Genomic DNA, 27,041 nt, shown 5'->3' on the forward strand with positions numbered 1-27,041 from the left:
GGAAGCTAAATGGAAAAGCCAGAATTAATATCCATATCTATATTATCTTCTCCCTGCTTTTCTTTCCACGCTGCCATGCTGTAGTACCTCTTTCTCCACAGAGGTGGTGGTAGAATTTGATGAGACCAGTGCTGGCAAGGTACTCTGCAGACTTGACTGCCATTCTAAGTTGAAGCCCTCTCAGTATTAAGTTAGTTTTTATTCTAGCATATATTTATTAAGTTTAGAACACTTTTCCAGGGCATGGAGTTATAACAAAATAATAGGATTGAAACTTGAATATGGAACCTCTGACTACCAGTTCATTACTCTTTTTACTTATCAAGGGATGACAAATGCATAGCACATGGGATGCCACTCCATTTCCCCCAATGTCCCTGGCAGATAACACTAATTGATCAAAGTTAACACTTAAGATGAAACCTGTTTAAAATACACAATAGGGAAAGGATAGTCTCTTCAATAAATGGTGTTGGGAAAACTGGATATTCACACGCAAAAAAGAAAATTGGACTTGTATGTTACACCACTCATAACAATTAACTGGAAATGGATTAAGGACTTGAAGGTAAGATCTGAAGCCACAACAATTCTAGAAGAAAACGTACAGAGTAAGCGTCCTGACGTTGGTCTTGGAAATGATCTTTTGGATTTGACACCAAAAGCAAAAGCAACAAAAGCAAAAATAAGCATGATGATAACAAACTAGGAAGCTTCTGCACAGCAAAAGAAATTATCAACACAATGAAAAGGCAACCTATTGAATGGGAGAAAGTATTTGCAAAGCATCTACCTGATCAGGAGTTAATACAACCCTCACAGATCAATAGCAAAAACAAACAATCCCTTTAAAAAATGGGCAGAAGACTTCAACAGACTTTTTTTTTTTTTTCCAAAGAAAACCAACAAATGGCCAACAGGTCCATGGAAAGGTGGTCAACAACAGTAATCATCAGGGAAATGCAAATCAGAAGTGCAATGAAATATCACCTCACACATGTTAGAATGTGTGTCATCGTAAAGATAAATAACACGTGTTGGTGAGGCTGTGGAGAAAAGAGGACCTTGGTGCATCACTGTTGGAAATCTAAATTGGCACAGCCACTATGGGAAACAGTAGGGAGGTTGCTCAAAAAGTTAAAAATAGAACTACCCTATGATCCAGCAATTCCACTTCTTAGGTATATATCCAAAGGAAATGAAATCACTCTCTCAAAGAGATGTCTGCACTACCATGTTCACTGCAGCATTATTCACAGTAGCCAAGACATGGAAACAACCTATATGCTTATTGATGGATGAATGGATATAGAAGATGTGATGTATCACAGACACACACACACAGAGACACAGGAATATTAGCCATGAGAAAGAAGGAAATGCTGCTATTTGTGGTCACATGGATGAACTCTGAGTGCATTATGCTAAGTGAAATAATCCAGATAGAAAAAGACTAATATTGCATGGTATCACTTATATGTGGAACCAAAAAAAAAAAAAAAAAACCACAAAAAAAAAACCTCAGAAAATTAGAGAGTAGAAAACTCATTGCCAGGGACTGGGGTGTAGGGGAAATAGGGAGAAGTTGGTAAAAGATTATAAGCCTCAGCTGTAAGATGAATCAATTCAGAGCATCTGATGTACAACATGATGACTATAGTTGCATAATTGAAATTTGCCAAGTGAGTAGGTTTTGAAATGTTGTCACCAAAACATATATATGAGGGTGATGGGATGTGTTAATTAACTAGATAGGAGGAGTCCTTTCATGATATACATATATCAAATCATCACAATATGCACTTTAAATGTCCTGTAATTTTATTTGTCCATTAAACCTCAGTAAAGCTGGAAAGAAAGAAGATACCAATTTGAAGTCCTTGCACTGAATTATATCTACTTTTTTTCCCAGATAACTTCGTGTACAGGTCATTGGTCATTTTCTTCCTAGAGGATAGAACTGTACTCTGCCAAACTCAGCCTCTTAAAATGTATGGCACAGGGTACTTTGCAATCAAAAGAACTCTTCTTCTCTCTCAAATTAAGTTATTTCCTATCCTGGTAAACTGGGCTAGGTAATATTCAGGGCTTCTAGACCATTATCTCAAATGTCCTTTTTTGACTGTGCCTTCTTTTCCTCAGCCTCTCTAACACTCTTAGGATTTACTCTCTCTCTCCTTTTTCCATCTTTGTCTCTCTCAAAGGCATAATTAACACATCTTGCATTTAGAAACGAAATCCTGCAGAGTGCACTATTATACTGCGAATAACGACAGTGCCCTGAGCAGTAAAATTGCCGTTTGGAATAAGAAGTTTAATGCTCTGCACATCTGCAATAAATAAATCAAATGAACTGTTGTTGATTTTGTTCCATGATTCCTGCAACAAATACCAGTTTTGATCAAAGCGGTTGCTTAATGTTTTCTTTCCAGCAAATACCTTACTGCAATAGTGAATGCTGGCATTAGAAAAACGTCCATTGTTTTCTTAACAATGCAAAGGAAAACACTTCCTTTAGTTCCAGGGATCTGTTGGTATACATGCATCTTCAAATAATTCAAGGATGCTGAGACTGTAAGGTGTCTGAAAGAAAATTAAAATTCTCATTGGTGAGAAAGTTTACCCAGACAAAATGGACCCCACATGTGACTGTGTGATAAACTAGATGAATCTAATCAGACAATCTAAATTAGGTCACAAATCCATTTTTACTGTTTTTTTTTTTTTTTTTTGGTCCTAATGAACATGACAATTTACTTTCCTTACCACTGTTTTAAAATTGTAGAAATAGGAGTGAATTTGGGGGACCATTTAATCTAGTCCCCTGTCCAGAACATCATGTTCTACACTCAAAACAAAACAAAAACCTTAATGAGGTTTTATCATATATCAGAACCTGGTAATTGCAGAAGCATTTCAGGATGAATAGATTACAGTGCCTTTTATTATGAGTTATAACATACAGGTCACATGGGTATTTCTGCTTTTAAACATCTTTAGGAAAAGAATTTCCATGACTTCTTCACATTATCCAGATGTTCCAAGCAAGCAGTTCTACCTCACTTATATTTCTATGCATCTGTAATTATTATGAAGGGATTAGCGGGAGAAAGAAACCCTTAGCTCTCAGCTTCTGCCCAAAGAAATTAATTGTTATTTCTCTCTGCAACCAGGGAAAAGATTGTATTGAACTAATGAAAAGAATCAAAACGCATTTGTTTCACAATTGCTTAGAATGAAATCTGTTGTTTGGCATAAATTCAGTTAGTCATTTATTTGAGGGGAAATGCATCTCCATCTGTAGCAGTAGAACCGGCCATGTCAGCGGGATCAGCTACTGGGATTCCCCTTATATTCCACCTATAACTTTTATTCTTTCAACCTAAGAAGGTTTTATCACACGGTAGTGAGTCCTTATATAGTTCTACAGGTATTTGCTTTTTTCCTTAGATCTTAGTATTATGTTCTCTTTGGGATAAATGATATGTATGATTTCACTTAGTCTAAAATGACACACAGGTCTGTCAGGGTATTTTAAACAATGAATTCAAAGCATATTGCAGTGAAACATGAAGAAAACGTGGCGGGATCAATCTAACTTCAGTATACAATGATCAGGGAATGTTGCTCACTGGTCAGTTTTGTCATAGGACAGCAAGTCAGTGAGAATGGAAACAATCATATACTTCTATTTTGTAAACTTCAAAGTAACTGAGAAGTTGCTTCAAAGAAATCTATTTCTGGAGTTTTCAACCAGTATAGTGCACAGTGACAAACACGGGCACAAAAGATCTCACGTATTCGAAATTGAAGAATGGAATCAGATAAACATAGAAAGGTGAGTCAAAATTCTCTGTCTTATGTGGGTGATATGAGTCATCCAAGTCCCTGTAGTTCTGTTGTCTTGAAGATATTTGAGATCATAGGAAAGCCTGCCCATCACACCTGGGCTCCACTGTTTGGCATAACTGCCTTCTCCAAGATGGATTGGACTACACATGTCCAGGGCTTTCTCTGCTACCATTGATGCCTTTAATCACCTCCAGTGATACATCTAATCAAATATATTAACTTTCCCTTCATTGTTGGCAAAAGCAACAAACTTATCCCCCATTGAGAGGTGGTGATGTACAAATAAATTCAAATATCAATGTGGAGTCTAATACACATGACCCAGTCCACTTAAAAAGCATATCTTTGTTTTTGAGAAGCGGTACGCTTTTTTTTCTTCTTGTTTGTTTTTTGTTTTTTTTTTCTGCAACATCTGTTGGCTTATGCTTGGCATCCTTTGTAATGCACCTGTGTAGGAAATGGCAAATTCAATAGAGAAAGGGAAAGGTGGAGACAGATAGGGAAGATGTGGGAAGGTATTTGAAATTTTATCAAGCTATGAATGTCAACATTTCACTTTTTTAATACAAAAAAGTACTAATGCATGTGTAAATGTGTCTGCCTATTGTCTTTGATTCGTCTGTTCTCCTAACTAGGTAAACACAAGATTTTTTAATCTGTGTGTCACAACCAAAGGCACATGTTTAAAGTGCAGGCTTAGTTCTCTGAGTTCCTGCATCCCTCTTTCTTCTTGCTCTCTGAGGTGAACACCCATTCTTCTGGAAGAATAGCTCCTTGGAGAGCAGTCTTGGTCTTCTGCATTCTTTCAGCAGCTCTGAGTCCTCTCAAATTGCTCTCTCTTTTAGGGCTTTATATGAGGATCAAGGAGTCTCTATTGAATCCTGTAGGGATACCAACCAGATAGGTGCAGAGTCTTCTCTTAGCCAGTTAGTTGGGCTGATTGCTTTTGGTGCTGCATTTTGGGCATCCTTGAATAGTTTGGTAGCATATTAAGGATGTAGAAGAGGTGGTGGCAGGGGACGAGATAGGTAACTCCCCTGGTTCCTTCCTTTTAAAAAAAAAAAAAAAAAAAGGAAGCTAATCCAACTCTTAGACTGCCCTATACCTTTCCCCTTGAAAGCTGTCTTAGACATTAATTAATCTGTATGAAAATGTTGGGCAAGGGGCAGGTAGGAGTGTGCAGGGGCAGAGTGTGATTTGCTTTTATAGATAGTAAGTGAACTTGCCACATGATTTAGTGTCATTCAGATTTGGATTTAAATCCTAGCTCCACTCTTTGCTTCCTTGGGCTACTTACTTTTTTTTATTTTTCAGTGCCAGGAACACTCTTGCTACATTTTTCTAGATGATGGCTACTCAACCATTGGATCTCAGCTTAAACACCACTTCTTCTGAGATCCCTTCCCTGAGCCCCTGGTCTGGCTTAAATCTTCCCACTCCCATAGGGAAGGCCTCCCATAGCACCCTTTAGTAACACGCATCATTCATAAATGAGGGAAAAGATTTTGTTCTTCTTTTTCATCACTGTATCTTCAGCATCTAGCATAGTAGTTCATATCTGATAGATTTTTCAATTAAAATTTTTAATGAAGGGCTTAACCTTAGAGAAACTTGAGTTTCTTCAACTGTGAAGTGATGCCAAAGCTGAGAGATGTAGCAGAATAACTAACATATGTAAAATGCTAACATGGTGCTTGGCCAGCAGGAAAACACATTTGAACTTACTGCTTATCATTCATTTTAAGATGCAGCCTCCTCCATTTTTACACCTTAGAACTTGGCATATATCTGTTACTTGAGAGGATATCATAGATGAATAGTTTACATTTTGTCTTTATTCATAATGGTACATAAAATAATTTTATATGTTAGCTTTAATAAAATATGGTGGTTCCTCTTGGTTCCCATAGTAAATGTTTGTAAACCTTGTCATCACTTAAATGTTTTCTTTTACATAGGGTAGGTAGTATTTGTATTTTAAGTACTCAATATAAAATAAAGAAGAGCCTAAAAATAAGAAATAATGTGAATGTGTAGCATGCACATTAGCATATGCCATCTTAATGACCTCATGACCCCATTTTACAGATCAGGGAACTGAGGCACAAAGAAGCTTGGTAACTCATCCAAGTTGTAGAGCTGGCATTTGTTCTAAGAGTCAAATCTTTATTACCCAAGAAAGGGTCTTATAAGTCTGAAGCTGATAAGGCAGTAAAAATAAGCTGATATAAATACATAAACACTTAAAGCCTATAGTCATAAAAAATTATAAACAAAATTGGAATATCAACAAACTAGTGAAAAAAAGCCACTGCGCTGTTTGGGAATATATTTTGTAAAGGAGAAAAGTACATTTTAATGTTTGATTTGTATTGAAAAAGATACCAATTTCTGTTTCTTTTTCATAGTTAGAAAATAAAGAAATCAACCTCTAGAAATTACTTAGGGTGACTTATAAGAGCATATAAAATACAGAAAGCTAACATAGAGTCTAAGCATATTAAATGAAACCAGAAATTTAAAAAAAATGCAGACCAAAAAAATATTATATTGTTATAAATGGGTCATGAATGGCCTTCTTAAAATATTTAAATCATTATAATAATGATTTTCAGAAAGCTTGTCCCTATATAGTCCTTGTATATAGTTGATAGCATCTCAACAAAACACAATTACGTGCATGTACTTCTATATAGTATCAGAATGAATGTGGAAATTTAGCTAGATACAAGGTAAACCTACAAAGTTGGTAATAATTGTGAATGAAACAATTTACAGAATATAATGGATGAGAAAAGTCCTTATTTCGCAATTGCAATAAAGAAGATTAAAAACCCAGCAATAACCTTAACCCAGACCACATGGCCTCTATATCAAGAAAATCTATAAATGTTTCTGAGAGACGTTAAAGAAAGACCAAAAAAAAAAAGAGAGAGACTAAACATTGGGAAGTCCACCTAAATTTGATAGGAAGTTTCAGTATGATAAAGTTGTAGCATCATATATATTTAAATTCTCATTTATATAAAAGTTCAACTTTTTCTAATGTAGCAAAGATACATGCATTCATATATATAGTTTTTGGTTAACTTGACTAAGTGATCCCAAAGTTAAAATGAATATATATAAAATCACTGTCCGGGAGAGGATTTTATCAACTTAAAGCCAACAAAGCAGTGAAGATCCATCAATATCAATAAAATACTTAAATACATATAAAACATTAATGAACAAAATGGAGATATATTAATAAACTGGAGAAAATATGCCGAGAATATAACGTGATACATTGTAAAAATGGACATTAAAGAACAGGGAAACTGGAGGATCACTTACACACAAGTTCTAGTCTTTCTCTGATTGAAGTTTGCCCTTAGGAGGGTTGAATCATGGGCTTTGAGGTGTCTCTGCAAGCTCCTATGAGCTTGGAGAGAGTCTTCGGAAAAGCAGAGAAATACTAATCAAGATGGGAAGCTGTCCATGCCACTGCAGGTGGAGTCAGAGGGTGGAAGTGATATGGGGCAGAGGAAAATCAGTATTTGCTATGAGGGAGAAATGTCTTGATGATAAAATTCAGTGGAAAATACTGAGAAAAACTATGTATGGAGACAATCACTATTATGTAAAAAAACAAAAACAGTCATCAAAGATTGGAAGGAAGCAGAGCAAAACATTAGAAGTGAATATCTTGGGTTCTAGGACTATCACATTTTATTTATAATTGTAGTAATAGAAGTAAGATATAATTATATATTATTATCATATGTTATAATTATTGTTACTTTTGTTTAGAACTAGGGTTGGCAAACAACTCAAATCTGTTTTTGCCAAAAAAAAAAAAAAAAAAAAAAGTTTTACTGGTCACATAGCCATGCCAGTTCATTTCATATTGTCTGGCTGATTTGGCTACAATTGAAGAGTTGAGTGGTTGTAACAGAGATTGAAAACGTGATATACTTATTGACTGGCTTTTTATAGAAAAACTTTGTTGATCCCTGCTTTAGAATAGTATACTGAAGAATAGTATACTTAGAATAGTATACCGAACTGGATCTGAGCACAATTTGAAGACATACTGGAGGTATTAGGGGGGGAAGAACCCATAAAACACTGTTATTTATGGAATGCACATGGCATAATTTAGGTAGATACAATTAATAATATCTTCTCAGGTAACAGTGGAATTCTGCTTTTCTATCCTGTATTTGGATTGCTGACCTTTTAGAGCACAGACTGGGAAAATTTGAGAACATCCACCATTCTTGAACCATTTCAGTCAGTGTTTGAGTTTCAAATCAATACTATCTTGAAATTATGTGAAGACAGTGAAGTGGCTAATGAGAAATTCTTTCTCAAAATTGGGTTTGAAAGCTTGAATTAAAGGGCTTCATTAAGAAAATTGGGCCCCTAAATACTCAAAGGGAGCAGGTCTCTTTTGAGAATGGATAATTCCAGAATGGAGGCAGAGAAAGTATAAGGTAAATCTAGGAATATTTTGGTGCCTGAAGATAGGGAAGTGTTCAGAAAGTATTGAGAACATGTGACATGGATGCAAACCCAAATTTTGAGTCTCCCACTGGCTAAATTTGGGACGCTTTGAGCATGAAAAATGATGGTTATGGAATATGATATGATTAAAGATATATGAACCTACGATGATAACAAAAAATGAGGGAGGAGAATTGAAATATTTTTTTTTAAGTTTATTTATTTTGAGAGAGTGAGTGTGAGCGCACCTGAGCCTGAGAGGGACAGAGAAAGAAGGGGAGAGAGAATCCAAAGCAGGCTCAGTGCTGTCAGCACAGAGCCCAGCACAGGGCTCGAACTCACAAACCGAGTGAGATCACCTGAGCCGAAATCAAGAGTCAGATGCTTAACTGACTAAGCTACCCAGGCATCCTGAAATACTTTCCTTTATAGAAGAATGCCAGTTAATATATATAGAAGAAATGATAGTATTAGAATAATAAGCAATTTGGTACTACCTATGTGGTAATTCAGGCAAGAATCATCAAGGATGCTAAAATTACTTGATAAGAGATTGTTAAGGAACAGGATATTTCATGGTCTCAAATTATCCCCCAACTGATTGCTTATTAAATGACAGGGAAAGGATACTTTCTAATGAAATGATCTGGCAGATACCACCTTAATCAAATCGTCGAGCTTAGCCCGTTAGTAGAACAAATTGACAATATGTACCTTCATATGTGATTCAGAAGAAATTACACATTACCTATGCAGTATTTTTGCCAAAAATGTTTAATCTGTGTTTAATCATGAGGAAGTAATGAGACAAATCCAAAATATGGGACAGTCCAATAGTCCAGTGACCTAAACTATTAAAAATGTCAATATCATGAAAGCTAGTTTTAGATTAAAAGAGATTCTTTTGGTTTATGGGGAACTGGAAATATATAACCAATGAAATGTATGAACTTTGATGAGATTCTGCATTGGATGAGGGAAAAACAGATATAAAGGACATTTGGGAAACATTGAACAGGATTTAAAATTTTTTTAATGTTAATTTTTGAGAGAGAGAGCATGAGCAGGGGATGAGCAGAGAGAGAGAGAGGGAGACACAAAATCCAAAGCAGGCTCCAGGCTCTGAGCTGTCATCACAGAGCCCAATGCAGGGCTCAAACCCATGAACCAGGAAATCATGACTTGAGCCGAAGTTGGACACTTAACCGACTGAGCCACCCAGGAGCCCTGAGTATGGAATTTTTATATAATGTTATTGAGTCCGTATTAAATTTTTTGACTTTGTAATGATCTTGTGGTTATCTAGGATAATGTACTTGTTCATGGGAGGTACATGTTCAGGTATTTAGGGGTGAAATACTATATCTGTTATATACTGCACATAGTTCAGAAAGGAGAGGGGAGTAGGAAAATGTAGCAGAAAAGCTAATATTCCAAATTTTTCTTTATTTAAATTCCTTATTTAAGTTGTATTTGTTTTGTAATATCATTCTTGCAAACATTTATCACATGACTAACCATGTTTAAGGACCTTTGTTGGGTATTAGATCTTAAAAAGTCATAAGACATGGGATCCAGTTTTCCAGAAGGCATATATTTGCATAGCAAATATTTCCCAAATAGTGTATTTTAGATGCTAAGTAAGTATGGTAAGAGTTCCGGGGAGAAGAAAATTTCCTGGGCTGAACTAATTTGATAGGTTGCAGATAGTAAGTGAGTCCTGAAGGAAGTAACCACCATGTGCTATGCTGGAAAACTCCAACTAAAAAATATTCACCGTCATGGTAAAATCTCTAAAACCTAAATTCTGATGAACTCATACTGCAAAATCCCAAATGTATTGGCCTTATTCCTAAGATTTTCTGTTATCCTTCCTCTGGTCAGCTAAAGAAAGAATGAAAAAGAGAGTCTTGTGATCATTTGATACCTGGGCAGTTCCCACAAATGGACTTATTTCCTATCCAGTAAGAGATACATGGCAGGTTGTTCTGATGTCTTGTTGGATCTCAGCAACGTTCTGTCCCTTCTGTGCTTTCCTCTTTATCACGAGAGGTTAAAAGCCTACAAACCACAGTTCTCAGAATTCCTGGCCAGCTGACTTCTGGTTAGGTTCTTCCAGTGGGGGACACTAAAGAGATATTGGAAAGTAGGAAAAAGGAAGATATAGGAAAAAAGAAGCAGATACTCCTGTGTTGGTGATTCCTCGGAAGAAGAATGAGCTCCTGAGGTCCTGCTTGGGTAGAGGGTTCCGTGAAGTGCAGTGGCAGCAGACAGTCCAGCAACGTCAGCAGCATCGTGTCTGCCTGCTGTGGCTGTGGTAGGGCAATATGGCAGCAGGAGCAGACACCTCAGTGCTTCAGCAGCATCGCTCTTATGGGCTCAGGCTCCGGCAGAATCGGTGATGGTGGGCAACAGTGGAGTGTGTCTGTGGACTTCCAGCAGTATCGGTAGAGGGGTGGTATCTTAGCTTTCTACCAAGTAGCAGAACTGTCATTCCAACAACAACAGTGGATGCTTCCAACATCAAGGACACAGCAATTACAGGCTTTGAGTAACATAATTTTCCCATTCACTCCTGCAATCCTATTAGAAAAGAGAGGCTTCTGTCATTATTGATAACTGAAAAAACTATTCTCTTAATTTTTCCTGCAGTCATTCCAGCACTTTGGAGAAACAGTATTAAATTCTCCCTACTTAAAATAACTGAAGCCATTTCTGTTATTTTGACTAGATACTGAGGTATAGGTGAGTTTGAGCATTTGTATGTAACTGGGTTTAGGACAGCAGGTTTTAGGTACAATTCTGTACATTTTTCTTCATGAATTGCCTCTTCAGATATGTTTAAGACATTGAAATTTGATTCACTCATTTAGATAATTTTCTGATGCATTTTCTGCTGATGGCAGCAACGGTATGGACTGTCAGGAAAGCTTTAATGCTTGGGGGCAGCAGAAGCAGTGGGGATGGATTTGTTAGATGACACCTATGTACCTTTGGGGTACTCCTGATAACATTTATGTGGCACCTCCAAAGTGCCAACACTAAACTATAGGATTTCACATTGGTTATCTCGGTAATCTGTCCACCCCCCCCCCAAAAAAAAAAATAAATAAAACCCCTGGTCCTGTGGGTATTATCATTTCTTCCACGGAGATAAGAAATTATTGATGCCTAGAGCACTATTTAAGTGAGAATCACTGGCCACCATCATTATTAGAATATTTTAGGGTGCCTACTAAAAATCAGGTTCCAGGACCTTACCGTATACTTATTTTTTTTTAATTTATTTTCTTAATTTTTTAATATATGAAATTTACTGTCAAATTGGTTTCCATACAACACCCAGTGCTCATCCCAAAAGGTGCCCTCCTCAATACCCATCACCCACCCTGCCCTCCCTCCCACCCCCCATCAACCCTCAGTTTGTTCTCAGTTTTTAACAGTCTCTTATGCTTTGGCTCTCTCCCACTCTAACCTCTTTTTTTTTTTTTTTTCCTTCCCCTCCCCCATGGGTTTCTGTTACGTTTCTCAGGATCCACATAAGAGTGAAAACATATGGTATCTGTCTTTCTCTGTATGGCCTATTTCACTTAGCATCACACTCTCCAGTTCCATCCACGTTGCTACAAAAGGCCATATTTCATTCTTTCTCATTGCCACGTAGTATTCCATTGTGTATATAAACCACAATTTCTTTATCCATTCATCAGTTGATGGACATTTAGGCTCTTTCCATAATTTGGCTATTGTTGAGAGTGCTGCTATAAACATTGGGGTACAAGTGCCCCTATGCATCAGTACTCCTGTATCCCTTGGATAAATTCCTAGCAGTGCTATTGCTGGGTCATAGGGTAGGTCTATTTTTAATTTTCTGAGGAACCTCCACACTGCTTTCCAGAGTGGCTGCACCAATTTGCATTCCCACCAACAGTGCAAGAGGGTTCCCGTTTCTCCACATCCTCTCCAGCATCTATAGTCTCCTGATTTGTTCATTTTGGCCACTCTGACTGGCGTGAGGTGATATCTGAGTGTGGTTTTGATTTGTATTTCCCTGATAAGGAGCCACGTTGAACATCTTTTCATGTGCCTGTTGGCCATCCGGATGTCTTCTTTAGAGAAGTGTCTATTCATGTTTTCTGCCCATTTCTTCACTGGGTTATTTGTTTTTCAGGTGTGGAGTTTGATGAGCTCTTTATAGATTTTGGATACTAGCCCTTTGTCCGATATGTCATTTGCAAATATCTTTTCCCATTCCGTTGGTTGCCTTTTAGTTTTGTTGGTTGTTTCCTTTGCTGTGCAGAAGCTTTTTATCTTCATAAGGTCCCAGTAATTCACTTTTGCTTTTAATTCCCTTGCCTTTGGGGATGTGCCGAGTAAGAGATTGCTACAGCTGAGGTCAGAGAGGTCTTTTCCTGCTTTCTCCTCTAGGGTTTTGATGGTTTCCTGTTTCACATTCAGGTCCTTTATCCATTTTGAGTTTATTTTTGTGAATGGTGTGAGAAAGTGGTCTAGTTTCAACCTTCTGCATGTTGCTGTCCAGTTCTCCCAGCACCATTTGTTAAAGAGACTGTCTTTTTTCCATTGGATGTTCTTTCCTGCTTTGTCAAAGATGAGTTGGCCATACATTTGTGGGTCTAGTTCTGGGGTTTCTATTCTATTCCATTGGTCTATGTGTCTGTTTTTATGCCACTACCATGCTGTCTTGATGATTACAGCTTTGTAGTAGAGGCTAAAGTCTGGGATTGTGATGCCTCCTGCTTTGGTCTTCTTCTTCAAAATTACTTTGGCTATTCGGGGCCTTTTGTGGTTCCATATGAATTTTAGGATTGCTTGTTCTAGTTTCGAGAAGAATGCTGGTGCAATTTTGATTGGGATTGCATTGAATGTGTAGATAGCTTTGGGTAGTATTGATTTTTGACAATATTTATTCTTCCAATCCATGAGCAGGGAATGTCTTTCCATTTCTTTATATCTTCTTCAATTACCTGCATAAGCTTCCTATAGTTTTCAGCATACAGATCTTTTACATCTTTGGTTAGATTTATTCCTAGGTATTTTATGCTTCTTGGTGCAATTGTGAATGGGATCAGTTTCTTCATTTGTCTTTCTGTTGCTTCATTGTTAGTGTATAAGAATGCAACTGATTTCTGCACATTGATTTTGTATCCTGCAACTTTGCTGAATTCATGTATCAGTTCTAGCAGACTTTTGGTGGAGTCTATCGGATTTTCCACGTATAATATCATGTCATCTGCAAAAAGCGAAAGCTTGACTTCATCTTTGCCAATTTTGATGCCTTTGATCTGATTGCTGATGCTAGCACTTCCAGCACTATGTTAAACAACAGCGGTGAGAGTGGGCATCCCTGTCGTGTTCCTGATCTCAGGGAAAAAGCTCTCAGTTTTTCCCCACTGAGGATGATGTTAGCTGTGGGCTTTTCATAAATGGCTTTTATGATCTTTAAGTATGTTCTTTCTATCCCGACTTTCTCAAGGGTTTTTATTAAGAAAAGGTGCTGGATTTTGTCAAAGGCCTTTTCTGCATCGATTGACAGGATCATATGGTTCTTCTCTTTTTTTTTGTTAATGTGATGTATCACGTTGATTGATTTGCGAATGTTGAACCAGCCCTGCATCCCAGGAATGAATCCCACTTGATCATGGTGAATAATTCTTTTTATATGCCATTGAATTCGATTTGCTAGTATCTTATTGAGAATTTTTGCATCCATATTCATCAGGGATATTGGCCTGTAGTTCTCTTTTTTTACTGGGTCTCTGTCTGGTTTAGGAATTTAATACTGGCTTCATAGAATGCGTCTGGAAGTTTTCCTTCCCTTTCTATTTCTTGGAATAGCTTGAGAAGGATAGGTATTATCTCTGCTTTAAACATCTGGTAGAACTCCCCTGGGAAGCCATCTGGTCCTGGACTCTTATTTGTTGGGAGATTTTTGATAACCGATTCAATTTCTTCGCTGGTTATGGGTCTGTTCAAGCTTTCTATTTCCTCCTGATTGAGTTTTGGAAGAGTGTGGGTGTTTAGGAATTTGTCCATTTCTTCCAGGTTGTCCAATTTGTTGGCATATAATTTTTCATAGTATTCCCTGATAATTGTTTGTATCTCTGAGGGATTGGTTATAATAATCCCATTTTCATTCATAATTTTATCTATATGGGTCATCTCCCTTTCGTTTTTGAGAAGCCTGGCTAGAGGTTTGTCAATTTTGTTTATTTTTTCAAAAAACCAATTCTTGGTTTCGTTGATCTGCTCTACAGTTTTTTTAGATTCTATATTGTTTATTTCTGCTCTGATCTTTATTATTTCTCTTCTTCTGCTGGGTTTAGGCTGCCTTTGCTGTTCTGCTTCTATTTCCTTTAGGTGTGCTGTTAGATTTTGTATTTGGGATTTTTCTTGTTTCTTGAGATAGGCCTGGATTGCAATGTATTTTCCTCTCAGGACTGCCTTCACTGCGTCCCAAAGCGTTTGGATTGTTGTATTTTCATTTTCGTTTGTTTCCATATATTTTTTAATTTCTTCTCTAATTGCCTGGTTGACCCACTCATTCGTTAGTAGGGTGTTCTTTAACCTCCATGCTTTTGGAGGTTTTCCAGACTTTTTCCTGTGGTTGATTTCAAGCTTCATAGCATTGTGGTCTGAAAGTATGCATGGTATAATTTCAATTCTTGTAAACTTATGAAGGGCTGTTTTGTGATCCAGTATATGATCTATCTTGGAGAATGTTCCATGTGCACTCGAGAAGAAAGTATATTCTGTTGCTTTGGGATGCAGAGTTCTAAATATATCTGTCAAGTCCATCTGATCCAATGTATCATTCAGGGCCCTTGTTTCTTTATTGACTGTGTGTCTAGATGATCTATCCATTTCTGTAAGTGGGGTGTTAAAGTCCCCTGCAATGACCACATTCTTATCAATAAGGTTGCTTATGTTTATGAGTAATTGTTTTATATATCTGGGGGCTCCGGTATTCGGCGCATAGACATTTATAATTGTTAGCTCTTCCTGATGGATAGACCCTGTAATTATTATATAATGCCCTTCTTCATCTCTTGTTACAGGCTTTAATTTAAAGTCTAGTTTGTCTGATATAAGTATGGCTACTCCAGCTTTCTTTTGGCTTCCAGTAGCATGATAAATAGTTCTCCATCCCCTCACTCTCAATCTAAAGGTGTCCTCAGATCTAAAATGAGTCTCTTGTAGACAGCAAATAGATGGGTCTTGTTTTTTTATCCATTCTGATACCCTATGTCTTTTGGTTGGCGCATTTAATCCATTTACATTCAGTGTTATTATAGAAAGATGCGGGTTTAGAGTCATTGTGATGTCTGTATGTTTTATGCTTGTAGTGATGTCTCTGGTACTTTGTCTCACAGGATCCCCCTTAGGATCTCTTGTAGGGCTGGTTTCGTGGTGACAAATTCCTTCAGTTTTTGTTTGTTTGGGAAGACCTTTATCTCTCCTTCTATTCTAAATGACAGACTTGCTGGATAAAGGATTCTCGGCTGCATATTTTTTCTGTTTAGCACACTGAAGATATCGTGCCAAGCCTTTCTGGCCTGCCAAGTTTCAAAAGAGAGATCAGTCACGAGTCTTATAGGTTTCCCTTTATATGTGAGGGCATGTTTATCCCTTGCTGCTTTCAGAATTTTCTCTTTATCCTTGTATTTTGCCAGTTTCACTATGATATGTCGTGCAGAAGATCGATTCAAGTTACGTCTGAAGGGAGTTCTCTGTGCCTCTTGGACTTCAATGCCTTTTTCCTTCCCCAGTTCAGGGAAGTTCTCAGCTATAATTTCTTCAAGTACCTCTTCAGCACCTTTCCCTCTCTCTTCCTCCTCTGGGATACCAATTATGCGTATATTATTTCTTTTTAGTGTATCACTTAGTTCTCTAATTTTCCCCTCATACTCCTGGATTTTTTTATCTCTCTTTCTCTCAGCTTCCTCTTTTTCCATAACTTTATTTTCTAGTTCACCTGTTCTCTCCTCTGCCTCTTCAATCCGAGCTGTCGTCGTTTCCATTTTGTTTTGCATTTCGTTTAAAGCGCTTTTCAGCTCCTCGTGACTGTTCCTTAGTCCCTTGATCTCTGTGGCAAGAGATTCTCTGCTGTCCTGTATACTGTTTTCAAGCCCAGCGATTAATTTTATGACTATTATTCTAAATTCACTTTCTGTTATATTATTTAAATCCTTTTTGATCAGTTCATTAGCTGTTGTTATTTCCTGGAGATTCTTGTGAGGGGAATTCTTCCGTTTGGTCATTTTGGATAGTCCCTGGAGTGGTGAGGACCTGCAGGGCACTTCCCCTGTGCTGTGGTGTATAACTGGAGTTGGTGGGCGGGGCCGCAGTCCGACCTGATGTGTGCCCCCAGCCCACCGCTGGGGCCACAGTCAGACTGGTGTGTGCCTTCTCTTCCCCTCTCCTAGGGGCGGGATTCACTGTGGGGTGGCGTGTCCCGTCTGGGCTACTTGCACACTGCCAGGCTTGTGGTGCTGGGGATCTGGCGTATTAGCTGGGGTGGGTAGGCAAGGTGCACGGGAGCAGGAGGGGCAGGCTTAGCTCGCTTCTCCTTAGGTGATCCACTTCAGGAGGGGCCCTGTGGCAGCGGGAGGGAGTCAGATCCGCTGCCGGAGGTTTGGCTCCGCAGGAGCACAGAGTTGGGTGTTTGCGCGGAGCGAGCAAGTTCCCTGGCAGGAACTGGTTCCCTTTGGGATTTTGGCTGGGGGATGGGCGGGGGAGATGGCGCTGGCGAGCGCCTTTGTTCCCCACCAAACTGAGCTCTGTCCTCCATGGGCTTGGCAACTCTCCCTCCCTTTGTCCTCCAGCCTTCCCGCTTTCTGAGCAGAGCTGTTAACTTATGACCTCCCAGACGCTAAGTCACGCTTGCTGTCGGAACACAGTCCGTCCGGCCCCTCCGCTTTTGCCAGCCAGACTCGGGGGCTCTGCTTGGCCGGCGAGCTGCCCCTCCGCCCTGGCTCCCTCCCGCCAATCCGTGGAGCGCGCACCGCCTTGCCGCCCTTCCTACCCTCTTCCGTGGGCCTCTCCTCTGTGCTTGGCTCCGGAGACTCCGTTCTGCTAATCCTCTGGCGGCTTTCTGGGTTGTTTAGGCAGGTGTAGGTGGAATCTAAGTGATCAGCAGGACGTGTGGTGAGCCCAGCGTCCTCCTACGCTGCCATCTTCCCTCCCAATCCCACCGTATACTTATTAATCACTAATCTCTGTGAGTTGCACCTGGGAATCCATATGTTAACAAGCATCCTACATGGTTCTTATAACTCCCCTACAATTTGAGAAGCACCATGAGAGAGGATTAGTAAATTATTCAAGGTCAGAGTAGGAGCGATCCCATGTGAACTTGGTCTGACTTGAAATCCCATGTTTTTCTCCCCCCACTTATGGTAGTCCCACCTTCTCACAGAAGGAATGATTTAGCAAAGGTGAGAGGCCAAATGCTGTAAACTATTAATGTTTTACATTTGATGAATATTTTAAAACTGAGAGGTATTTTCACCCAATTTTCCCATTTAACAAAGCTTGTGGTTTGATCAAATAGAGACTTTTTTGTTCAAATTTATTCTGACTGCTGTCTCATCTTTCTCTTGTCTTGGCAAGTTTTGAAATAACTCAAATTATCTGTCATTAAGCACATTCCCAGAGTGTACCCCATGTCAATTTACCACACTTGTTACTTCTGAAATGAAAGGCATTTTGCCTTCTATCTTCTTTATTTCTCCAATAACCTGCTTGTCATTTTTTGCTTTGACTTTTCTGCTATTATTACATCTAACTTAGCAATCTTGATTCATTTACATTCATTAGGCATTGAAAGCCCATGTTGTTTACACTGTCTTAGGCCCTGTGAGAGGTACAAACTAGGCCCCTATGGGGCATGTTTTCCAAAGCTTGTGTTGGTGGAAACCTGTATCCCTGTCATGCTGCTTTTGGAGTGAAGTTGACACGAATTATCCTCTCATCTTTAAAATTATCTAAATTGACAAACCAATGGCTCAGCTTTTTCTCAGTTAAGAGGTTAGTGAAAATGTCACAAAATCTGCTAGGCAAGGAAGTTGAAGTTTCCTGTGTTAACTGTAATTGATGTCAAAGATGTGATACAGATCTCTTCTCCTGACACATTCCCCAAGACTGGGACCACCAGCTGATCCATTTGTCTTTCTAGTGTCTTAAGGTAAGCACAATGTTTTCAGAAGTTGAAATTGTCTACCATAGCAAAGTCTCATTTTGAAGGAAGAGATTACCACAGTACCATACCTTGCAGAGCTGTTAGGATGATTAAGTGAGGTTTTGCATCTAAAATGCTCAGGACAGTTTCTAGCTGGAAGTAAGAGCTCTGTAAGTGTGAGTTACTTTAAAATTGAGGGCTGTGTGGATAGGAAGCATTTTAAAAATGTGGGAACAAGCTTATAAAACACTTAATAAACATTTCAACACACATTTATGGGAATGTGTGTATGGGAGAGAATAAAAATAAGACCTGGTTTTAACTTAATACCAAGCTGCTTGCTATCTGGAGTTGTATAAATATATACATAAATAATCATTATATAAGGCATTATTTTTAATGATTTTAAATGAGGGCTCAAGTTCTGGGATGTGTCCAAATGATGATGATGATAAAGACATGATAAATATAACAGACAATATATTTTTATATGACTTGATGGTTTAAAATGCTTTTACAAACATTTTCACATTTAGTTCTTACAATAATTTGGTGGGGCAGGTATTCTTAGGGATAATTGAGAATTGATTTATCCATGGTTCCAAGCTCTTAGGAAGCAGAGCTAGGATATAAACCTGGGTTTATTAATTTTACACTTTGTTATTTCTCCTATATTCTGAGGTTGAATTTGGATAAATGATATGAGAGAGGTATGAATTATCCCTTGAATTTTAAGGAACAGTTCTGAGAAGAAGATGGAGTCCATTTGTCTGGATTAAAAAGTTAGGCTTTTTAATACACATGCACAGAAGCCATCTTTGTTCTTTGGCTTTTATATGATACAACAAAGCATCCTTACACTGCCTGTTAATAAACCAGCATAAAATTCTTAACCCATATTCAAGTGTGATTGATGATTATATGATATTATTATGAAAATAATAAGTTAATTTCATTAATTAGTCGATAATATCTCAACTCAGTCCTACTAATTAGAAAATTAGCTTGAAAATGTTGGTAAAAAATAAATTACAGCAATATAGTCATGTTGTTTTGGACCTAGTTAAAAGAATTAAACATTTAAATCGCTATATTTTCTAATTAAGCATCTTCCTAGGATACCCTTAGAGAAAACACTGAGAGGAGGAAAATGCTCTCTCGTTTTCAAGCCAATAGTATTTAAACTGTGTTGTCTTTGAGGAAGGGAGACAGAGAGGTGTCAGGGGGCGGGGGGGGTTGGGAATGTTGGGGTGGGGAAGGCAGGGCAGGGAGAAGGAGATGAAGAGAGGGAGAGAGAATTTTTAGTTTTAAAATTCATAATCCATGATGCCAGTATGATATAGATGCTTAAAACTGAGTTTCTGGAGAAAACCATAAAACTAAATAATAGTGCCATTGGTCTTACTTTAAAATTGTAAAGAATTTCTGTGCAAATATTATTGAGAACGGGTGGCGTTTTTTTCTTTTCTCCTATCTTCAGCCTGAAACAGTAAAAGAATAAAACTGTAATCTCTCTCCACAATAAAATTAAGAAATAGCTACAAATTCACTAACTCTGAAGGGCATTTGCCAATGATGGATGTAGCAACTAAAAACCAGTATGTGATTCAAATGTACACTCAAAGTGATTTGGTCCAGCCTTGGAGTAGTATCTCAATCTAGCAGTTAGAAACAATTAAGAAGTCAGTGCTACACTTTCTCTGGAAAGCCTAGTTTCTCCATTTGTAATCTGAATTTCTCCAATCCTCTCTATCTTCTTAGAAGAATTCAGTCCTATAGTTAACCCAGCCCCTCTTTCCTGCTTCATGCATCCCCCTCTCTAATGGGATCAAGTCAGTGAGCATATGAACAAGTTAGTGCCAACATCATAACATGCCCTTGATCCCACAATCCTCTCTAACTGCACTTCATTTCTTGACTGTCTTTCCCCAGAAATGTTTTTTTAGTTCTTCTCCTCACCTCAGCTTTACTGAGGTATAATTGACATAGAACACTGTACAAGTTTAAACTGTAGGCAATGATATATCTGTATATATTGTGAAATGTTTACTACAGTAAGGTTAGCTTATCCTTCACCACACGTAATTACCATTTTGTTGTTGTTATGGTGGCAACACTAAAGCTCTATGCTCATGACAACTCACAAGTATATAATAAAGTGTCATTAATTGTAGTAGCCATGCTGCACCCAGAAGTTACTCATCTTATAATGAAAAATTTATACCATTTGACCAACATTGCTCCCTTTTCCCCATTTCTTATCATCTGGAAATCACCATTCTACTCTCTGCTTCTGTGAGTTCAGGTTTTCTAGATTCCACATATAAATGAGATCATACAGTATTTGCCTTTTTTCAGTCTTATTTCCACTTAGCATTATGCCCTCAAAGTCTATCCATGTCGTTTCTAACAGCAGGATTTTCTTTTTTCATGGCTGAATACTGTTCCATGATATATCTGTATTTATGTCTTATGTCTTTGTCCATTCATCTATCAACAGGTACTTAGTTTTGTTTCCATGTTTTGGTTAATGTAAACAATGCTGCAGTGAACCTAGGGTGCAGATACCTCTTTAAGATAATGATTTCATTTTCCTTGGAAATGTATCCAGAAGTGAAATTACTGGATCATTTGGTAGTTCTATTTTTAATGAAAAAAAAAAAAAAATCCCCTTGTGGCAACGTGGATGGAACTGGAGAGTGTGATGTTAAGTGAAATAAGCCATACAGAGAAAGACAGATACCATATGTTTTCACTCTTATGTCGATCCTGAGAAACTTAACAGAAACCCATAGGGGAGGGAAAGGAAAAAAAAAAAGAGGTTAGAGCGGGAGAGAGTCAAAGCATAAGAGACTCTTAAAAACTGAGAACAAACTGAGGGTTGATGGGGGGTGGGAGGGAGGGGGGGGGTAGGTGATGGACATTGAAGAGGGCATCTTTTGGGATGAGCACTGGGTGTTGTATGGAAACCAATTTGACAATAAATTTCATATATTACAAAGAAAAGAAAAGAAAAAAATCCCTACTGTTTTTTCTGTGTGGCTATACCAATTTACATTCCCTACTGCCCAACAGTGCACCAGGGTTTCCTTTTTTCCACAGCATTTTCCATTGCTAGCATTTTCTATCTCTTATTTTTTTGATTACAGCCATTCTAACAGGTTTGGTGATAGTTTATTGGTTTTTTGATTTGCATTTACCTGATGACTTTGTGTTGAACATATTTTCATGTACCTGCTGGTCATTTGTATGTCATCTTTGGAGAAATATCTATTCAAGTCTGCCCATTTTTTAGTTGGATTTTTTTCTCTTGCTATTGAGTTATGTGAGTCTCTCATATATTTTGGATATTAATCCCTTATCAGGTAGATAGTTTGCAAATATGTTTTCCCATTTCATAGGTTGCCTTTTCATTTTGTTGGTTCTTTTGCTTTGCAGAAGTGTTTTAGTTTGATGTAGTCCCACTTGTTGATTTTTGCTTTTGTTGCTTATATTTTTGATGTCATACCCGAAAAATCATTGCCAAGATCAGTGTCATGTAGCTTTTTCTGTTCTGTTTTTCCCAAGAATATCAATGGATTCAGGTCTTATATTTAAGTCCTTAATCTATTTTCAATTGATTTTTATGAGTGGTATAAGATAGAGGTCCAATTTCCATCTTTTGCATGGGAATATCCAGTTTTTTCATCACCATTTATTGAAGAGACTATCCTTTCCCCACTGAATATTCCTGGTTTCCCCTGTCAAATGTTAATCGACTGTATGTGTGTGGTTTATTTCTGGGCTCTTGATGCTGATCTATTGGTTTACATGTCTGTTTTTATGCTAGTAGCATCCTATTTTGATTATTAAAGTTTTGTAATGTAGTTTGAATCAGGAAGTGTGATTCCTCCAGCTTTGTTCTTTCTTGAGATTGCTTTCGTTATATGTTTTTTTTTTTATTCCATATGAATTTTATGATCTAAATCTGTGAAAAATGCCATTGGAATTTTGATGGGGATTGAATTGAATATAGATGGCTTTAGTAGTACAGACATTTTAACAATATTAACCTTCTGATCCATAAACAAAAGCTATCTTTCCATTGATTTGTGTTTTCTTCAGTTTCTTTCGTTAATGCCCTACAGTTGTTGGTGTGTAGATCTTTGACTTTCTTTGGTTAAATTTATTTATGAGAATTTTATTGCTTTTGATATAAGTGGGATTGTGATTGTTTTTACATATTTCCTTTTCAGACAGTTCATTTTTAGTGTGTAGAAAATGACCTGATTTTTATATGTTGACTTTATGTCCTCAAACTGTACTGAATTAGTTTATTACGTCTAAACAGTTTTTTGTTGGCGACTGGGATTTTCTATATAAATGATCATGTCGTCAGACAGTTTTACATCTTCGTTTCTAATTTGAATGCTTTTTATTTCTTTTTATTTCCTAATTGCTCTGGCTAGGACTTCTAGTACTCTATTTAATAGGAGTAGTGAGAGTGGACAATCTTGTCTTCTGATCTTAGAGGGAAAACTTTCAACCTTTCACTGTTGAGTATGATGTTAGCTGTGGGCTTGTCATATGTGACATTTATTCTGTAGAGGTTTGTTCCCTTCTGGTCCAAATTCTTGAAAGTTTATATCATGAAGGTATGTTGAAATTTGGTAAATGCTTCTCTGAATCTATTTTTTTTTTTTAACGTTTATTTATTTTTGAGACAGAGAGAGACAGAGCATGAACGGGGGAGGGGCAAGGAGAGAGGGAGACACAGAATTGGAAGCAGGCTCCAGGCTCTGAGCCATCAGCCCAGAGCCCGACGTGGGGCTCGAACTCATGGACTGCGAGATCGCGACCTGAGCTGAAGTCGGATGCTCAACCGACTGAGGCACCCAGGTGCTCCTTCTCTGAATCAATTGAGGTGATCATACGATTTTTGTCTTTTATTCTGTGAATGTGGTATATCACATTTGTGGATTCACATATATTGAACCATCCTTTCATCTAGGAGGGATAAATCCCATTTGATCATGGTGTATGATTCTTTTAATGTGCTATTAAATTTGGATTGCTAGTATTTTGTTGAAAATTTCTGTGTCTCTATTAATCAGTGATATTGGCCTTTAGCTTTCCTCTCTTCTAGTGCCCTTATCTGGCTAAAGTATTAGAGTAATGCTGGCCTCTTTAATTTTGGGGGAGAGTTTGAGGAGTGCGATAAATCATTTTTAATGTATTTGGTAGAATTCACTGAAAAGCCACCTAGTCCTTGGCTTTTCTTTGTTTATAGTTCACTGGAACATATGTTTATATGTTAACTGGATTGATCCCATGAGAGAGCAGGATACATGATGCCGGAAAGAGAAGGTTAACAGTAGGACTGAAGACTAATAAGATAATAGAGGGTGTTAGAGAGATTCAGATTACAAATGGATGAACTAGACTTTTCAGAGGGGGGGGGGAAATACCCATTCAGTACTAAATTAATTCTTAATTGTTTCTGGCTCCTAGACTGAGCTACTACTCCAAGATTGGACCACATGAGTTTGAGCTTGTATACCATCTGACTCCTGCCTTTGTCTCCAATTTCACCCTGTGGATTACTAGATTCTCCTACATATTCCCCCCATCCTTCTGTGCTGAGGCATTCCATTTGCCTCAGATGAGGCAAATTATATCTGGTCTTAGGGTTCATGTCCCCTGGACAGAATACCCCTTCCCTGGATTTTCAAAGGGGAGCTCTATTTAATCCTTTAGGCAGAAGTTGAAATGTTGCTTTTTTCCAAGAGGACCTCATTGACCGCCTCACCTGCCCCATGCCTCATCATTTCCATATTAGTATCTTGCTTATTTCCTTGTTAGAATTTACCACACTGAAGTTAATCTTGTTTATATGTTTGCTTATTTATTGACTATCTCGTCACCAACTGGGATGTAAGCTAGAGAAAGAAAACCTGATGGGTTTGTTTACTGCTATGTCCTCGTGACCTGGAAGAGTGTCTAACATATTGAAGATGATCAATAGATTATTTGACAAGCAAATAAATGGATGAATAACACATCCTATGTGGCACTTTGTAAGATCACCTCTGCTGATTTCTCTCCTCCCATTTTTTCCCCCCATCTCCTACCCCTTTTTCAGTCTGTCTGGTCTATTCTCTCAGTTGCTCATCGTACAAGTCTAGAAAGTGGTCTAGCAAGAAACAGACTTTACTCAGAGTACAGAAAATGAGAACTTGTGCTTGAGAAGGAGTACGAGCATCTAGATGTTAATCATTTGACTCCTTCATAGACTTCTATTTTTAAAAATCTAAACAGGGGTAAGAAATTTCTAAATATTAGTGAACTTGTCCTAAAAGTCCTAAACAAAGAGTCCTTTAGTAAAACTGAGGATGATCAGAGTGTGAGCCTGCCTCGAGAGAAATAAGAAACCCATCCTTAGAAGCCCAGTTTCATACTATTAGTAATGCATGCCATCTTTCCTTTTCCTGAGACAGCCTCGCTCCCTAAGGTTGAGATTCAGATATCATTGGAGAGGGTAAGGCTGTGGCCCATTGGACTGGGAAGAAGATTGAGGTGCCCAGTCACATGACTGGGGTGAAGCAGCATTCTGCTTTTGAACTCCTCTTCTGATTCAGCTGGGCAAAGATCGATAATACTAAACTACACAGAAGGCCTGGGATCTTTGAATAATCTTAACTCCAAAAGTGGGAACTCTGGAAATGAGGAAGGTGTCCCCCCAAGAGAGAGGACACTATTCTAAGTTCCCCACTCACCCTAACAATATTTTTAGCAAATAGTAGGACCAGATAAAAATGGCTATGTTCATGGATAAACAATAACCTACAAACAATATGGGAATCTATATCATTATTATAAACTGTAAAAAGAGGGAAGAGCTGAATATATACCTATACATAAATCAATCTTTCTCCTTTCCTTTCCTTTCCTTTCCTTTCCTTTCCTTTCCTTTCCTTTCTCTATCTCTATCTCTATTATCTCTATTATCTCTATTATCTCTATCATCTCTGTCATTACTATCAACAGTAAGGGGGGAAGGACTGACAAAGCCAAGAGAAAGGAGGGGTATAAAAATATAATCAGAGTAGGCAATATGTCTTAAGATGATATGGTAGGAAGAATAATGACATCCCTCTCTCCAAGAAATCCACATCCTATCCCAGGAACCTGTGAATATATTACCTTAAATGGCCAAAGGGACTTCGCAGGTGGGATTAAGTTAAGGATCATGAGATACAAAGATTATCCTGAGTTACCCAGGTAGGCCCAAGTAATCACAAGGGTCCTTATGAGAAGGAAACATTAGAGTGGAGAAAAGATGGAAGGATGGAAGCAGAGGTCAGAGAAGAAGGAAGAGGCTAAGCTGCTGGATTTGAAGATGGAGGAAGGGCCATGGGCAAAGGAATATAGGTGACCTCTAGAAGCACGAAAAGTCATGGAAACAAGTTCTTCTCTAGAGCCTCAGGAAGGAATATAGCCCTGCTGACCCATGCTAGACTTCTGATCTCCAGAATAATAAAATTTGTGCCACTGTAAGCCACTAAGTTTATTGTAGCTTGTTATAGGAGCAATAAGGAACTAATAAATATGATTTATTTCTTTGGAAAGCCCACAATTATCACTTAAAGTCTCTTAGAGATGAAAAAAATTCAAAAGGATTTGTACCTATAAATCAGTATGTGGAAATCAATAGTTTTTTTTAATATACCAACAATAGTTACTTAGCAAATATAATGAAAGAATGAATCTGATATACTACATCCACAGAAAATTTAAAACCCCCAAGAATTAACATAGCCTAGAAATGGAATACTTAAGTGGTTCTTAGTTTTGTCTGTATATTATAATCATCTGGGAGAAATAAAAATGCTAGTGCTCAGCCCTGACATTGGTCTGTTCTTAAGAGCTCCCCAGGGATTTCAACATGTAGCCAGATTTGAGAACCACTGGTAACCTCTATTTTGAGTTGGGGCTGGAGGACCTGTGGAGTTATAGTCACTTCAGATAAGATTATCAAGCCCACACTAGAGGATTGAGCATCTGTAAAGATGCTGCTCACAGCAATAAAAGGAGAATTCAATAGGCACTTTGCAGGGAACACTGAAAAGACTTGGCAAAAAATTAAATGGAAACTGAAGGCGGCTAATTCAGTGATTATTCAAAGGGTTCAAAACTGGCAGAATTTGATGCCACAGACTAATGCGAACAGGTATGTAAGGGAATAGATATCCATATTGAGGAAGAAAAGATGTTGGTATGTAGAAATGGAAGAGAAGGTCAGGAAAATGTGCGTTCTTTAAGTGATTGACAACAGGCATTTGAGATCTCAGGAAAATTGGCATAACTAGATACAAAAATTTGGGCATCATCAGCCCATGGATTAAAGAGTGGGAGAGAGAAAAATAGCTTCACAGAAAAGCCTGTAAGAAAAGAAAGAGGAACAGTGACCAAAGAGAAAAATAAGTAGATGTAGTGGGAGTGTGCTACTATTGCATAGAATTGC

At 38.0% G+C, this 27,041-nt stretch overlaps 1 long non-coding RNA gene across 3 annotated transcripts in view; it reads right to left on the minus strand.

The window, feature by feature from the left end:
* Positions 1–27,041, minus strand: part of LOC122206335 — a 43,909-nt gene that overhangs the window by 12,162 nt on the left and 4,706 nt on the right. The window contains exons 2-3 of one of the 3 annotated variants that reach the window (XR_006196422.1): positions 19,944–20,019; positions 9,614–10,923 (exon numbers count right to left, since the gene is read on the minus strand). The exons of the other annotated variants lie outside the window; for them this stretch is intronic. This is a non-coding gene — a long non-coding RNA (uncharacterized LOC122206335). Of the gene's footprint in view, positions 1–9,613; positions 10,924–19,943; positions 20,020–27,041 lie in introns of those variants that run through there. 3 annotated transcript variants of the gene reach the window in all.

The sequence above is a fragment of the Panthera leo genome, chromosome E1, assembly GCF_018350215.1.
Source record: "Panthera leo isolate Ple1 chromosome E1, P.leo_Ple1_pat1.1, whole genome shotgun sequence".
Classification (NCBI taxonomy): Eukaryota; Metazoa; Chordata; class Mammalia; order Carnivora; family Felidae; genus Panthera; species Panthera leo.